Source organism: Lepidochelys olivacea, assembly GCF_965140295.1.
Source record: "Lepidochelys olivacea isolate rLepOli2 genome assembly, chromosome: 1".
Taxonomy (NCBI): domain Eukaryota; kingdom Metazoa; phylum Chordata; order Testudines; family Cheloniidae; genus Lepidochelys; species Lepidochelys olivacea.
The window spans coordinates 173,269,979-173,286,460 of NC_140411.1; the positions used below are offsets into that span (position 1 = coordinate 173,269,979).

Below are 16,482 nucleotides of genomic sequence, written 5' to 3' on the forward strand. Positions count from 1 at the left end.
AAGTCTCCTGGTGGGTCGAGCTGGTTTGTCTACCTGGAGCGTCTGCAGGTTCGGACGGTCGGAGCTCCCAATGGCTGCGGTTTGCCGCTCCAGGCCAATGGGGGCTGAGGGAAGCAGTGTGGGCCGAGGGATGTGCAGCCATAGGTTCTTGATAAATAGGGGGTGTGGCAGCTAAAGTATTTAGTCAGCAGTGCACTCTCAGTCAGCTGTGGAGACACACTTACCTCAGTAGAATTTGCAGCCTCACCCTGAATGAACAGGGCCTCCTTAAAGTTATATCTAGAAAGGCCTGTGGGTAGCAGAATGACATTCTACCGACTGTGTTTTAATACTCCATTATAAGCATGCATGTGGCATGCAGAGCACCAATACTAGACTACAACTCAAAACCACGTCCAGGAAGGTATCTGATTTCTCTGGTAAGTAAAAAGTTCCTGAGAATAAGCTACGAACTGCTATGCAGACTGAGAAGTGTTAAAGAGAACGTGAAGAGCCATGAGAACTAAACATTCCAAAGTACTAAACATTCTACTCCAGCATTATACTGTTCACCCATTGAACTGGGAGGCTACATCCGCTTACGGTAGATCTCAGAGGTCCCTATCAGCATCAGAGCCTCATTGTGGCAGACACTGAAAGACACATATGATCTCCCATGATCCACTTACAATTAGTTATTGTGTACATGTTCATAATCTTTAAGAAAGGGGATCTTATTGCTGTTCATCAGGTCACCCTAAAGTAGATTAAGGAATAGATTTGCAGACACACTTTGGAGTAGTGATGCTTAGGCACCTAAATCCTTTTGTGAATCTAGTCCAAAGTTATTTGATAGTATGTTGAAAGGATGCTTTAGACGTATTATTGATACACAGGCCACAATAGCAATTGGCTAAGCATATATGGGTTCCACTGATTTCACTCCCCCGCCCCTGACCCGATAAAGTGGCCCAGACTGGAGTTCCAAAACGCCTTATTGCTACTCTGATTTTTAGAATTGCAGACTATAGATACAATTTGTATCCCTTCTTATCAAGATGCAGAATTGCATGCTGGGAACTGGAGTCTCCACAGGCCACACTTTCCTACAGAAATTGAGAGCACATTTCAGAACACAGCATTGCTAGCACTCATGATGTCACTGCAAATCTTGTGACACTTAATGTTTTTTTCATAGAGTCCCCACAATTAGGTGAGAATCTCTGTTTAATTTAAAATAATAAATAAAGTCTCTAGCTCTCCTGGTTTCAGAGAAGAGCTTGAGAACTGTGACCCAAGCATACCCTAAAATCTAAAATAAAATAAAATAAAAAAAAAAAACAGGCAAGTATCATTTGGTTTGGGTTAAGACTTTTGGAGCATACAGCAGACAAAGACTGATAGAAAAAGCCTGCCATTAGTTCGGGGGAAAGAGCTTTACAGAAAATGAGAGCAAAACCAAAGAACATTGTGGCCCAGATTTACTTCAACTGCACTGTTTCTTTAAGACTTTGTTAGCAATGTTTTTATGGACTTGTTTGTGCTTTGTCTTCTATTCTCTTAACACTTCTGGAGTGTGAATATAAAGACACAGCGTATAGTCACCAAAGAGATAAAGTGTCTGTTATGTTCTTATAATTTGACTGAATGCATGTCACTTCTCATAGTTACATTTTCACTTTAAAAAGAAGGTATCAAACTCCTAGTGAGTTTGTTTTTAACTAGGCCTAGAGATTCCTCCCCCCCACCCTGCTTTTTTTTTTTTTTTTAAGGCCTTATCATGTTATATGACAACAGCAAACCACTACCTACCAGAGCAAGGAGGAAGCAAGGTAAGAATTTTGACTTAAGGGATGACTGACTCATAAATGTCTCCTTGGTACTACTGGAGTAGTACAACTTGTTTGAGGTGCCCATCCCCACTTCCTTTATGCTGAGTTGCTCCTGAGGGCCATGGAAGGTAAACCTTGCCACGTTCAGGGACTGCAATTCAGAGTGGACCTTACATGGACCATGCAAAGGCTGGCAGAGGAGTCCATACTCCCTCCTTCAACTGTACAACTGCATAAGGGAAGGAAGTGGTACAGCCTTGTACATTTTAGCTATTTAGTGATTATAAGCCCTGAAGCTATTAGGAAAGCAAAATATCCAAAGAATAAAGTGAAGGAAAGGAATGTTTTATCTTACGAATGCATTGTACAGCTTATTTTTGTTGGTGCCTTTGAGCCATTCCATATTCTCACTCATTTTATTTCTTTGGAATTATGTACCCCTTGAGCACCAGTAGGTTCACACAAACATGGGTGATGCAAAATTCTCATTGGTTTAGTGCTAGCATGGCAGAAAAACTAGTTGGTTTAGTTTTTTATATTTTTTCCACTAAAAGTCTTTCCTATAAAAACTTTTTTTTCTTTTGATGGGGAAATCGAATGATTACTGCAATAGCTAATAATTTAAACAAATGCAACTATGTCTATAGATCTCCATGTGGTGCTCACTTCTGAATAATGTAAAAGCTTCCCATCTCCAAAACGAAACCATAATCTTGTTCACATTAACACCCCGACCCAAAAAAACCCTTAATCTTTCAACCAATTTTGCTAGTTAACATTAATTATAATGTATAACGTACATTAAGTTGTATGCATAGCAGGGTGCTGAACACTCTAAATGCACTAGGGGTAAGACTAGTGTCCAACTGGCCCCAAGATCAAGAAACTGCAAACAGCCCTTCCCAAGCAGCGCTCAGCACATGGGTACAGCTGAGAATCTACTACAAAGTGGCAAAACCCCTTACCAAAATAAAGTGTTGCATTGCACACACAATTCTCTCCCTGGAGAGAGAAGGAGAGAGCACAAACTACACATGACAGATGTTAGTCTCAATGCTTAGGCTCAAATCCTGCCAATACTTGTGCACATATTTAATGTACTACCATGGACTAGTTTCAGTTAAGTCCATAAGACTATTCATGGTAGCAAAGTTACCCACATGCGTAAGTTTTTGCAGGATTGGACCTTATGCACTAGTGGCAAACACTCAGATACTATGGCAATGTGGGTGGTATTAGCAGCTATATAAAATTGTTATGAATATTTTTATGCCACAATCCATTGTTTAGTTTGTATTTTACATTGACATTTTGGGCAAAGTCTTCTCCACAGAGCCTCATTTGAATAATTTGCCTGCCTTCCAGGGAAATTCAAAGTGGGTGTGTGGGGGTGGTATCAGAGGTGTCAGTATAGTGAGGGAGGATTAGAAGATCTTCACAGAAATTAATCCTCCACCTATAATCCTTCTCTGGGATAACCCTGCCCTTATCCCATTACTTGTAAATCTTTAAGACCAGAAGGAACCATCATGATCATCTAGTCTGACCTCCTGCCATTGCAGGCCACAGAACCTCAGCCACCCACTCCTGTAATCGACTCATAACATCTGGCTGAGTTACTGAAGTCCTAAAATCATGATTTAAAGACTTCACATTACAGGGAATCCACCATTTACAGTTGTTTAAACCTTCAAGTGACCTGTGATCCATGCAGCAGAGAAAGATGAACTCCTCCTGCCCTAGGGATTCTGCGAATCTGACCCCAGGGAAAATGCCTCTCTCACTCCAAATATGGGTGATCAGTTAGACCCTGAGCACGTGGGCAAGACCCACCAGCCAGATGCCTGGAAATGAATCACAGCTGAATCACCTTGGCAGATCATAGTCATCCTGTGATCAACCAATACATCCAGGTCTTTTTTCCTCCCCTGTCACTTCCAACTGACAACAGCAGGAAGAGAGGCATCATCAAGCTGTGCTCTGTGCCACGTATTTCCTGTGCATGTCACCTAATTATATCCCCATCCCTTGTGCAGCCTCCTAAATCCTCTTGCAGGACCTGGACTGGCAGGCTGATAGAGATGGCTGAACCTGTTCAGGTAGGGGAATGAATTATTCCAAATTCTTTATGTACCATAACAAACAGAAGTGTTTATTAAAAGAGATTATTTAACATATGTGATTTGAATACTCTATGGTTCAATACTTTAAATTATGTTTGGTTAGTTAAGTATCTGATTTCATGGTTATTAGTGTTGTGGAAATTTTTACTTTATAGTGTTCACTGGTATTTCCAGGCATTCTTTTCTGAAGGACTATTGAACATAATTTTTCTAAATCTCTCCCTTTTCCAATGAATGGATAAAATACAAGTCACGTTATTTATAAAACTGTTGGGTACCCTGTCCCAAATAAATAGAATATTATGAATACTGGTAAGTCCCAATTAAACAAACACTACCACTTAACTGAAATGTAGATGTGACCCCAAAAGCCAAACAATGAATTAAACTGATTCCCTGTCAACACTGAAAAAAAAATGTTACAACCTTATTTATCCACAGTTCCTTGAAACAATTGTGTTAGCTCATATATTAGTTCAGTAAACTTAATGTGTTACTAATTACTTTGTAGTAAAGCAAAATTTCCTTGTCATGTCACATCAATTTTATGTTTAGGAAGGGAGGGAGGAAAATGTCTTCGTAATTTGAAACAAAACAAAATTCCCCAAACATTAAGTACTGGTAGATTGCTGCTATGCATATTGATGTCTCTTGCGATTTATTACTACAGCTAGGTAAATACCTTTAAAAAATCCATGAATATTCACTTGAATATAGAGGAAAAAAATGAACTTTGTGTTCACTTTGAAAGCGTATCTTTCTGAATAAGTTTACTAGCAGAAATATCTGCACATACAAACTTTGCATCAGTTGGAGAAAGTAATGTTAAATTCAGAGTACATAATTTGTGCTGGACACCTGATTTGAAGAGTTAAATTATTTTGAAGAAGGAACTGAAAAACATATCCTATTCAAACTGAAGTATCTAGTCTTAATTGTCAAGTACTCAATATTCACAATAACTAGTTGTTTAAGATACACACTAAAAAAAGTGGGGAGAGTTGTGTAATTTGTGTAACAAGTAACTTATGCAACAAATAAATCTGAGAAGGTTGTAAACTGATCTTTGAGAATTAATGATAAGAAAGAGGCTATAGATGGGACTTTCAAACTCCACTAGGAGACTTACCTACACCACTCCCATTAATTTCAGAGGTAGGGGTGTGGCTAGCTCCCCAGATAAATAAATGTATATAATCTCAAATTCTGTAAAGAAGCTATTTGAAGGGAGCTGGATTGCTCAAATCTATTGACTTCTCATAAATATCTTGCAAATACTTTCTGACTTATTGGTGTGCTTGAAACACCTCTATACTTTGTTCAGCTCCTGGAAAGTGTTGGAGTACTTTCAAATCACAGGAGATGCCAATATCTGCTAGAAAGGATGGATGTCCCAATGGTTCAGGGCTGCAATCCAGGATCAATTTCCTACTTTATCATAGATTTTCTATGTCAACTTGGATTCTGTGTCTCAGTTATCTGTCTGTCAAATGAGAATAATGTGTTTCTAATTTACAGGGTTGTTGTTTTTAATCTATTTATCCAAACAACAGGAGCTCAGACATCATAGTAACTTGGGCTATATTGTGCCTGACCTACATAAGGTTGGCTCTCATGCAAATTTCCATCCCCAGGAAGCGTTAATGATGACCATTGCATATTATACTAGCTAGGGCAGGGGAGAATATGGCCATCTCGGCCTTAATCCAAATCCCCTTTGTAGTCAATTTAAAAAAAACCTATTGATTTATGTGGAGTTTGGATTAAGCTCCTAATGCAACAGCAGTGGTAGTAAAATACTTGCTCGCTCCCGGATCTCTGCATGTAGGTGTCTGTTTATTTCCAGTTGAACTAAACCAATACTGGATTTGTATAGTTGTCAGTATTTCCCCCCGCCTCTTACTCCACTGACTATAGAAACACCTCATCATAATCCCATGCTGACTTTAATGGGTGCAAATTTAGAAGAGTCAGTTAAGAAACAGATATACCAGGTAGTTCTAAAGAGACTTTTAAACACTAAAGTGTCCATCAAAACTCAACATATGGTATCAGACTTTTTCACCCCTTTGAAGTGTTGCACTATAAAAAGCATCCTTCAAATTATTGATCCTTCCTTTGCATGAGGAGGGGATAAAATGAAGGGGCAATTAATTCTCCTTCCAGAAAATAACGCCAAGTTTATAAATCAATGCCTCATAAACAGTAGCCAACCCTCCCAAAGGCTGTAACACTCCATTAATTGCAATTATGATAGCAGTAAATTTCCCCGCCCCAACATGGGGGAATGAAGAGAAGAGGAATAGAATGCACATACCTATCAACCAAAAGAGCTCCTGAATCAAAGGGCAAAATTCCCAAAGGCTATAGCACCTCAGTGTATCAAAGCCATGATATTAGCAAATCTCTCTTTTCCTCAATTTATATAAAGAATGAATTAGTAATATGCTGTGCAAACTATCGGAGATATTCTTCTAATGTGTCAATAACTAAAATGTGCAAAATTCTAGGATAGAAAATAAACAGAGACTGTAGGGAAAAGTGGAGTTCCCACTGATCTTACCATTTCCAATTGAAATACAGTAGTTCAAACAGTGATTTTCTTACTAGTCTCTGGCAGTTCGATATCCTGCTCTCCAAGGAAAAGGTAGCACATTTTAATTAATATCTCTTTCAAAAGCTACAGTCCTGAGAGTGTGCTGCAAGAACGGAAACAGGTTGCTGACTAGCTGTACTCATGTAACTCATGAAAGTTAACTTTAATGGGAGAGAGTTGTGAAGATATCAGTGCTGGCAACTCTCTCCACTAAGGGCTTTGTTCTCCAGTGATTCAAACAACATTTACTCAGAGCTTTTTTTAATAAACTAATAGGTAACATAAAGCACCTATTATAATATACTGCAACAAGTTTGTGTTTTACCCCCAAAACTGTATTTAATCTGAAATATCGGAGATTCACTTTGCACATGAAAATAGAGTAAACAAATATGCTAGCTCTGCTCAAGGTAGTGCACCAAAAATAGCAGTGTGGATATCGTAGCATGGGTCTTGGCATGGGCTAACCACCCCAGTATAAGTCTGCTCAACCCCTTCGGTCTGTACTTGAGTGGCTAGCCTGTGCCGCCACCTGGACCACGTCAACACTGCTATTTTTAGTGTACTAACTTAGCAGAGTTGGCACACATCTGTGTATCTGGGCTAGGAGGCACACTTACCCAAAGAATGCTAAGCATCACTATAATAGTTACAGCTATGGTTAAAGTAGAAACACTGCTTTATTAAAATACCCTGTTCAGGTGGTCTCATTTAGGTTTCCTTAGGACTGAAATTGTCTACCAGTTCTCTGCCCAAAGGAGATGGTAAATATTTTTTTTCAAATTTTCAAAAACAGAGTGTTTGAATTTGATACATGCCACTATTACCCAATCAGTGGTTTTCTGCATACATAAAATCCAGTAGGGATGGATAGGATTTTGGACAAACTTAGCCTATTTTATGACAATCTAAAGTACAAATCAAGAATGAAGAATATAGCTGGAGAAAAGTTTTCAAGGTATGAATACTCTATATGCATAAATTGGATTTTATGTTCAAATTCTTTGCTCAGTCTAAGCCTTGAAACATTGAACTGCTTGTGTATGCCATAGATCAGTGGTTCCCAAACTTATTTCGCCGCTTGTGCAGGGAAAGTCCCTGGCGGGCCGGGCCAGTTTGTTTACCTGCCGCATCCACAGTTTCGGCCGATCGCGGCTCCCAGTGGCTGCGGTTCACTGCTCCAGGCCAATGGGAGCTGCTAGAAGTGGTGGCCAGTACGTCCATCGGCCCGCACCACTTTCCAGGACAATGGAAGCTGCTGGAAGTTGTGCGGGCCGACGGACGTACTGGCCACCACTTCTAGCAGCTCCCATTGGCCTGTAGCAGTGAACCGTGGCCACTGGGAGCCGCGATCGGCCGAACCTGTGGACGCGGCAGGTAAACAAACCGGCCCGGCCCACCAGGGACTTTCCCTGCACAAGCGGCGAAATAAGTTTGGGAACCACTGCCATAGATTGTTTTCTTTAGGATCCCTTGTGGAAAATAATCTTCCAGAAATTCCTTCTATTTTACAAGAAGACTCCACCTCAAAAGCCCCTACTGACTACAGCTGTGATAAAGTCTCATGCGGATACAAATAATATATGCAGAAAGAGGCAAAGCCAAAAACATTTGAGCTTTATAGGTCAAAAGCAGTACCTTGAACTCTCCCTAGAAACCAATGGGCGGCCAATGTAGATACCAGAATATTGGTATCATGTGATCACAGTGAGAAACTCTACTTACAAAGCCACCATATTCTGGCACTATCCTGGGATTTCAATTTGATTTAAGGTGTTGTTCCATGTACGGCACATTGCAGTATTTGAATGACAAGATGACAGACAAGAATCAGGACAGCAATGACTGTCAATATTCTTGAGCAGACAAAGCATAAAAGAAAGCCATTCTGATCGTGGCTGCTATATGATCACATACCAGCCCTTGGATATCCAACAATACCCCAGAATGTGAACTCAAGTAAGAAGTGTCAGGAACAGATATGCTAAAAAGGGGCATTTGTAGCCTTTGCCAAATCTTCCAGTTGCTTCCCAAATCCTGCCAGCAACACTTTTGTCTGATCCAGATCAAGTTCTGGCCATAACCTTCTCCTACACCCTGATCTTTGCCAAACGGTAAGGCAATGAACAGTGCTGCCTAGATGGAACATGAGAGAGGTTAGGTTTTTTCCTGCATTAGGATTTATGCACCCAGTGTAGCTTCATCAAGGATGTGCAATGCCAAGTTAATATATGGCTTGCATCAGTTCAACTTACCCTGGTTTTGCTCTTAAATTTAGGTGCATGCCTGCTCTCTAGCCCTCTCAATGACACCACATACATATTGAACAAGAGAGGAGAAAAGGGAGTTCTACACTAGTGAATCATCTGAGCACAAACGGAATCGCCTCCAATCCCCCTTAGAGATTGGAACAAAATCACTCAAGGGAACAGCAAGTCCTATCCACTTTTGCTCGTTATTGTGAACATTAGTATAGGAGACAGCTGTTATCCCTAACAATATCATTATGGACAACTGATCTTCATCCATCACCAGGAGAAAATCATTAAGTTAAGCAACGAGTGAAATCTCTGTACCTAGACTGACAAGGGCCAAGGAGATCTGTGGCATCTAGGTATCCAGGATTGTCTTGCCACACCCTTCACATTCATCTTAACCAAAAATGGAAAATCAGAATACTGGACAATTGTTAAGAAGATTATCAGAATCAAGTATAAGGAATAGCATATAGGAATAATAGCATAAGGAATGCATTATAGATCGCCGGGATCTAATTTAGATATGGATAGAAACCTCTTCCTTGTTTTTAATGAAGTAAATACTAATGGGAACTATGTGATCATGGGAGACTTTAACTTCTGAGATATAGACAGGAGGACAAATGCTAGTAATAATAATAGGGCTCAGATTTTCCTCGATGCGATAGCTGATGGATTCCTTCATCATGTAGTTGCTGAACCAACAAGAAGGGACGTCATTTTAGATTTGGTTTCGGTGAGTAGTGAGGACCTCATAGAAGAAATGGTTGTAGAGGACAACCTTGGCTCGAGTGATCATGAGCTAATTTAGCTCAAACTGAATGGAAGGATAAACAAAAATAAATCTGTGACTAGGGTTTTTTATTTCAAAAGGGCTAACTTTAAAAAAATAAGGAAATTAGTTAGGGAAGTGGATTGGAGTGAAGCACTTATGGATCTAAAGGCGGAGGAGCCCTGGGATTACTTCAAGTCAAAGTTGCAGAAGCTATCAGAAGCCTGCATCCCAAGAAAGGGGGGGAAATCATAGGCAGGAGTTGTAGACCAAGCTGGATGAGCAAGCATCTCAGAGAGGTGATTAAGAAAAAGCAGAAAGCCAACAAAGAGCGGAAGATGGGAGGGATCAGCAAGGAAAGCTACCTTATTGAGGTCAGAACATGTAGAGATAAAGTGAGAAAGGCTAAAAGTCATGTAGAGTTGAACCTTGCAAAGGGAATTAAAATCAACTGTAAAGGGTTCTATAGCCATATAAGTAAGAATAAAAAAAGGAAAGAAGAGGTGGGACCGCTAAACACGGAGGATAGAGTGGAGGTTAAGGATAATCTATGCATGGCCGAATATTTAAACAAATACTTTGCCTCAGTTTTTAATGAGGCTAATGAGGAGCTTAGGGATAATGGTAGCATGACAAATGGGAATGAGGATATGGAAGTATATATTACTATATCCGAGGTAGTAGCGAAACTCGAACAGCTTAATGGGACTAAACTGGGGGGGCCCAGATAATCTTTGTCTGAGAATATTAAAGGAACTGGCACATGAAATTGCAAGCCCATTAGCAAGAATGTTTAATGAATCTGTAAACTCAGGGGTTAAACTGTATGACTGAAGAATTGCTAACACAGTTCCTATTTTTAAGAAAGGGAAAAAAAAGTGATCCGGATAACTACAGGCCTGTTAGTTTGACATCTGTAGTATGCAAGGTCTTGGGAAAAATTTTGAAGGAGAAAGTAGATAAGGACATTGAGGTCAATGGTAATTGGGACAAAATACAACATGGTTTTACAAAAGGTAGATCATGCCAAACCAACCTGATCTCCTTCTTTGAGAAAGTAACAGATTTTTTAGACAAAGGAAACACAGTGGATCTAATTTACCTTGATTTTAGTAAGGCGTTTGATATGGTGCCACATGGGGAATTATTAGTTAAATTGGAAAAGATGGGGATCAATATGAAAATTGAAAGGTGGATAAGGAACTGGTTAAAGGGGAGACTACAACGGGTCACACTGAAAGGTGAACCATCAGGCTAGAGGGAGGTTACCAGTGGAGTTCCTCTGGGATTGGTTTTGGGACCAATCTTATTTATTCTTTATTACTGACCTCAGCACAAAAAGTGGGAGTGTGCTAATAAATTTTGCGGATGACACAAAGCTGGGAGGTATTGCCAATTAAGAGAAGGACTGGGATATCATAAAGGAAGATCTGGATGACCCTGATAAATACCAGGGAGAGAGAGGAATTATTTAAGATCAGTACCAATGTGGACACAAAAACAAATGGATATAAACTGGCCATAAGGAAGTTTAGACTTGAAATTAGATGAATGTTTCTAACCGTCAGAGGAGTGAAGTTCTGGAACAGCCATCCAAGGGAAGCAATGGGGACAAAACACCTATCTGGCGTAAAGATTAAGCTTGATATGTTTATGGAGGAGACGGTATGATGGGATAGCCTAATTTTGGCAATTAATTGATCTTCAACTATTAGCAGTAGATATGTCCAATGGCCTGTGATGGGATGTTAGATGGGGTGGGATCTGAATAACTACTGACAATTCTTTCCTGAGTATCTGGCTGGTGAGTCTTGCCACATGCTCAGGGGTCAGCTGATTGCCATATTTGGGGTCGGGAAGGAATTTTCCTCCAGGGCAGATTTGAAGATGCCCTGGGGGTTTTTTGCCTTCCCTTGCAGCGTGGGGCATGGGTCACTTGCTGGAGGATTTTCTGTACCTTGAAGTCTTTAAACCATGGTTTGAGGATGTCAAAACTCAGACATAGGTGAGAGGTTTATTGCAGGAGTGGGTGGGTGAGATTCTGTGGCCTGCGTTGTGCAGGAGGTTAGACTATATGATCATAATGGTCCCTTCTGACCTTAAAGTCTATGAGTCTATGAGCACATGGTGGGAGTTTAAGGCTCTTGATTTTTTTCCCCTACATCTTTTGTGGTACACTTAGTGCTTTTATACCAACATATAGAATTTAGTTGGGCCACAATCCCTCTATAAAGCAGGTAAATACTATCCCAAATGTACATATAGGGAAAATGAAATACAGAGAGGTTAGCTGGCCAGTTCAAATCACATAATAAGTCCTTGTTAGCATATCATTTCAATCAGCATGAGGCTGAGAACATCTCGGTCTTCTGACTACTAGGCCCAGGCTCAGACCACAAGCAGGCCGTCCTGTCTCAGCATCAAGTCATTTTACCTGTGTTTCAGTTTTCCCATCTGTAGAATGATATATATATATATATATAAAGTATAATCTGAAAATACACCAAGTATCTTCAACTGTTGGTAGGAGACTATTATACTGTTATTCTCCCAATTTACCTAACTGGGAATTTGGACTCAAAGTTTTAGTGAGCTGGCAAGTATTCTCTGGGGACTAGAGGATTAGAAAAACTGGGTTCTAATTAATAAAATTGGATAATTATATTTAGCTACTTCACGATGAATGGTCTGCTCCTATGAGATGCTGAGCCCCCCTTTATCTCCACTGAAGTAAATAAAATACAGATGTACCCTTCAGTGTTAATTCATCCCTTCGTGTTTGCTGTTAGCATGATGCATTTTTCCCCTAGTGAGATTGGGATAATCATTATCCCGATCCTATAACTTAAGGAACCCTTGTTTTGCAATGAAGACGCTCTGCAGATTTCAGCATATAAAAGGGGGGAAATGAATTGGAAGAGACCAAAGAAGCAGAAGTCTTGTCAAATGTGTCTGAATTGATAGAAGTTGTGAACTACAGCTGCTAATCCAATGAACCAGATGGTATCAATTGTCAAACCAGGTGCAGGAAATAGGATTGTTAGCTCTCCTGCAAATCAATTAGACCAGCATGAATAATGTATAAATGAAGTTTCCACCAAACAAACAGAAAATACCAAAAAAAACTGTCTAAGGTGCTCAGATGGTTTATGAATGATTGATGCTTTTGCAAGTGGCAGCTGCTTTTAAATCTCTATTTCTGTGGTGAATATTTTCCAATGATATATTAACAGATTTGTGAGTTTAGAGGATCAAATAATTTGCTTTTTCCTCATCTTAGTGCTACATTACACTGAGGTATGTGAGAGCCAGGAATGTCCTGCCAGACCAATACTTGCTATTCATGAGTCCCCTTTACTCCCCACAAAAAGGCTTACCTAGAGTGAGGGGGTAAGCTGGGGGGGATGGGTTTATTTCACTTAAAGTATTATCCCCCAAAAAGGTGCTTCCATAAGTTACATGGTAACATTAGCTAATGAGTTTTGGCCGATGCCTTGATATTGCTTTTCTGGTACTATGCTCTGTCATTTTCCAAAATTATTTGAATGCCTAGGAACAATACCAAATGGTTTAGTGGTATTGTATGGAGGGCTGCTATATCAGGTATTCTGGCCATTTACCTGTGATCTCTAGTGTACTTCTCAGGGAGTGGGAGCTGATGTACTTGGTTAGATCAATATATCATGTAGTAGCCAGTTCCAGATGCTTCAGAGGAAACTCCAAGGATCCCTGTCCATAAGGGAAATTTCTTCCTGAACTCCCTCAGTAACGAGATGTGTTATATCATGAACCATGAATGTGGATATTCCTTATTTAATTTTATCCTATCTACTGTAATTGTTGTTCTCATTGTCTATACAACTGCCTTTCTATACACATACATATACACCCTCTTGCTTTGCGGTATAGGGCATTGACAGTAACAGAACTATGATATTGTGTTTCAATTGCAATCTGGATTTAAAGTATTTTCAAATGTTTTTCTGTCTCAGTTGCAGATTTGGGACTTAAGTGATTCATAAATCATCTGAGACTGTTTCTCTCAGGCACTTTCTACATTCAGTAAGGTTTCTATAAATGTCAATCCTCTGCTACAAAAATGAATGGTACAGCAGCCTGGGTCAAGGAGGAGGACTTTAGTTAAACATGTCATCTGTAATTAAAAAATAACAAAAAGAATTAGGAAGGTGCAGCAATCAATTGGTGTCCTGGTTACTTTGATGGAACATATCAATCTGGAGGGTTGTATAGAAGAGAAATACACAAAATAAGAAAAAAAAAAACCCTCTCAAAGACTCAGGAAATTAAGCCTGACCATACACACCTCAAAAATCACTGTTGCTCAAGAAGGTACTGAACAAAAATTTATAGGAAGAAAACTGAAAATCCAATCCAGACTATACCATCAGCAGTGTAGTCAACTCTTGTGGTTTTATCGTGAGTCTTGTGGCATTTTTATTTTTATAAGAGTCCAGCACCTTGAGTCATGCAGTTGTGTGAGAATCTCAGCTTTCCTTCTTTTACACAATTTTTTTAGCCCTCATTGTTGCAGAGAAATACCTCAAAAACTCCAAGAGCTCAAAAGGCAAATAATAATAAAAAAAAGTTTAAAGACATGATGTTCAAGCCAATTTCATGATTTTGAGGGAGCTTGATTCAGTTATGAATTCTTAGAATGCAATATTATGCCAAGAGAGAATTAAATCACTTCGTTGTTTAAATGCAGAGATTCTGCTGAAAGTACAAAGTTCCTGATTGATGCAAGAAATGACAGAAAAATGTTCAAGTATTCTGTATTTTAAACTTTGTTGAAACTTTGTGTATTACATTATAATGGAATTACCTTGCAGTTAAACAGCAATTACAGTTCAATTCTACTGTTTTGCTTTTCAATACTTGTAATTACTATTAATTCATGAAACTAGAAAGTTCACTATATAACTGAGAATAATCTACGTGTAAATACAACATAGTTAATATAACTGGATTCTAACAATATGTGCATTAAGAAAACCACAAAAGTGGTAACTCGTAATTCAGTCATGCAATTTACCTTCTGGTTATAAAGAATTAATAGTAATTATTTAGGTCCCAATTCTGCAAACAATGCACATGATTAGCTTTACTACCATGAGTAGCCACTACTCACAATAGTAACATTAAGCATGTGCATACGTTTTTGCAAGAATATAGCCTTACGGAAAAAACAATAACTTATGTATTTACAAGATGACAGCAAGGTAGTTAAGACTACAGTGATTAATTACATCTTACAGAGCATATCTACACTTGGAGTTAGTGATGTGATTCTCAGCTCACGTGAACATATGCTGGGTCTCACTGCCCTAGCACACTAAAAATAGTAGCTTAGCTACTAGGAACAGCAGTAGCATGGGATAGCTGGACCCACAAGGTCCAGGTGGTTTTCTAAACGAGGTGTCTAGCCCATGCTGCCACTCCCGCCTATGCTACTGCAGCTACACCAGTGGTCACCAACTGGTAGATCGCAATCGACGGGTCAATCCTGGAGCTTCTGTCAGCCTCTAGACAGTCCAGGAGCTTCTGACAGTGATCTCCAGCTGCTAGAAGTCTGGAGGAGCAGCGGGACTAAGGCAGGCTCCCTGCCTGCCCTGGCCCCGTGCTGCTCCTAGAAGCGACCAGCACACCCCTGCAACCTTTGTGTGCCGCTCCTGCCTGGAAGCACTGCCTCTGCAGCTCTCATTGGCTGGGAATGGAGAACTGCAGCCAATGGGAGGTGCAGGGACAGAGTCTGCAGGGAGGGGCAGCTTGCGGAGACCCCCTGTCCCTCTCCCAGGGGCCTCGGGGTCTGCTGGTTGCTTCTGGGAACAGCATGGGGTCAGGGCAGTCAGAGAGCCTGCCTTTATCCTGCTGTGCCACTGACTGGGAGCCGCCTGAGGTAAGTGCCACCCAGCGGGAGCCCCCACCCCTCCCATACTCTAACCCCCATGCCTGAGACCCCTCCCAGATCCAGCACCCCTTGCCCCCTCCTGCACCCCAACCCCCTCTCCTGCACCCTAACACTCTTCCCCAGCCCAGAGCCCCCTCCTGCACCCAAACTCCCGCCCAGAGCTTGCACTCCTCACCGCCTCCTTCACCGTAACCCCCTGCCCTACGCTCAGCCCAGAGCTCCCTCCCATACTCTGAACCCCTTGGCCCCAGCCCAGCCTGCAGCCCAACCCCCTGCCCCATCCCGGTGAAAGTGAGTGAAGGTGGAGAAGAGCAAGAGATGAAGGGAGGGTGGATGGAGGGAGCGGGGCAGGTTGGGGTAGATCCTGGGTTGCACTTAAATTCAAAAAGTGATCTTGTGCGTAAAAAGGTTGTAGACCACTGAGATACACTATTGCTTTTGGAGTTTAGATTGAGGAGAGCTAGCATGAGTATGTCTACCCAAGCTGGGATATGCATCCCTTGCTCCAAATGTAGAGGTTGCTGTACGGTGACTTAGATCAAATAGCATCAAAGCTTATCATTTGGAAAGAGTTTGTAGTTTTTTTCCTTAGGAGTCACAGTAAGTATGACACAAATGAAGACGTCAGTATTATGATATTTATTAAAATTATCCAAGGAGCTACTTTTAGGTATCCTGAGTGCTGGTGGAAGTTAAGCAATAATTCTCTCCTAACAGTCTCAACACCTTAATGAAAAATGTTATGACAACTCTGAACTGCAATATTGTCAATTTAAAAGGAAAATACCATAAGAAAACACCAGTATCTTCCTCTGGACATCTCTGGATAAATATTCATCAAAATAATTCCTTAAGATCTGGTTTCACTTAACCTTGTCATTCTGTATCAAGGTGTTCTCTCCCTCATTTAGTTTAATGATATGGTGGTAGACTGTAAAATATTAAACTTATAAACATTAAAAAAAATGCACAGAATGGGAAGAATGTCATAAG

General features: G+C 40.4%; 1 protein-coding gene across 2 annotated transcripts in view; it reads left to right on the plus strand.

Moving 5' to 3' along the window:
- LOC311519232 (uncharacterized protein) overlaps positions 1-16,482 on the plus strand; it is a 220,145-nt gene that overhangs the window by 151,476 nt on the left and 52,187 nt on the right. For both annotated transcript variants that reach the window (XR_014711233.1, XM_084625539.1), the window contains 2 exons: positions 1,752-1,811; positions 3,848-3,910. The gene's annotated coding sequence lies outside the window, so the exon portion shown is untranslated. The remainder of the gene's footprint in view (positions 1-1,751; positions 1,812-3,847; positions 3,911-16,482) is intronic.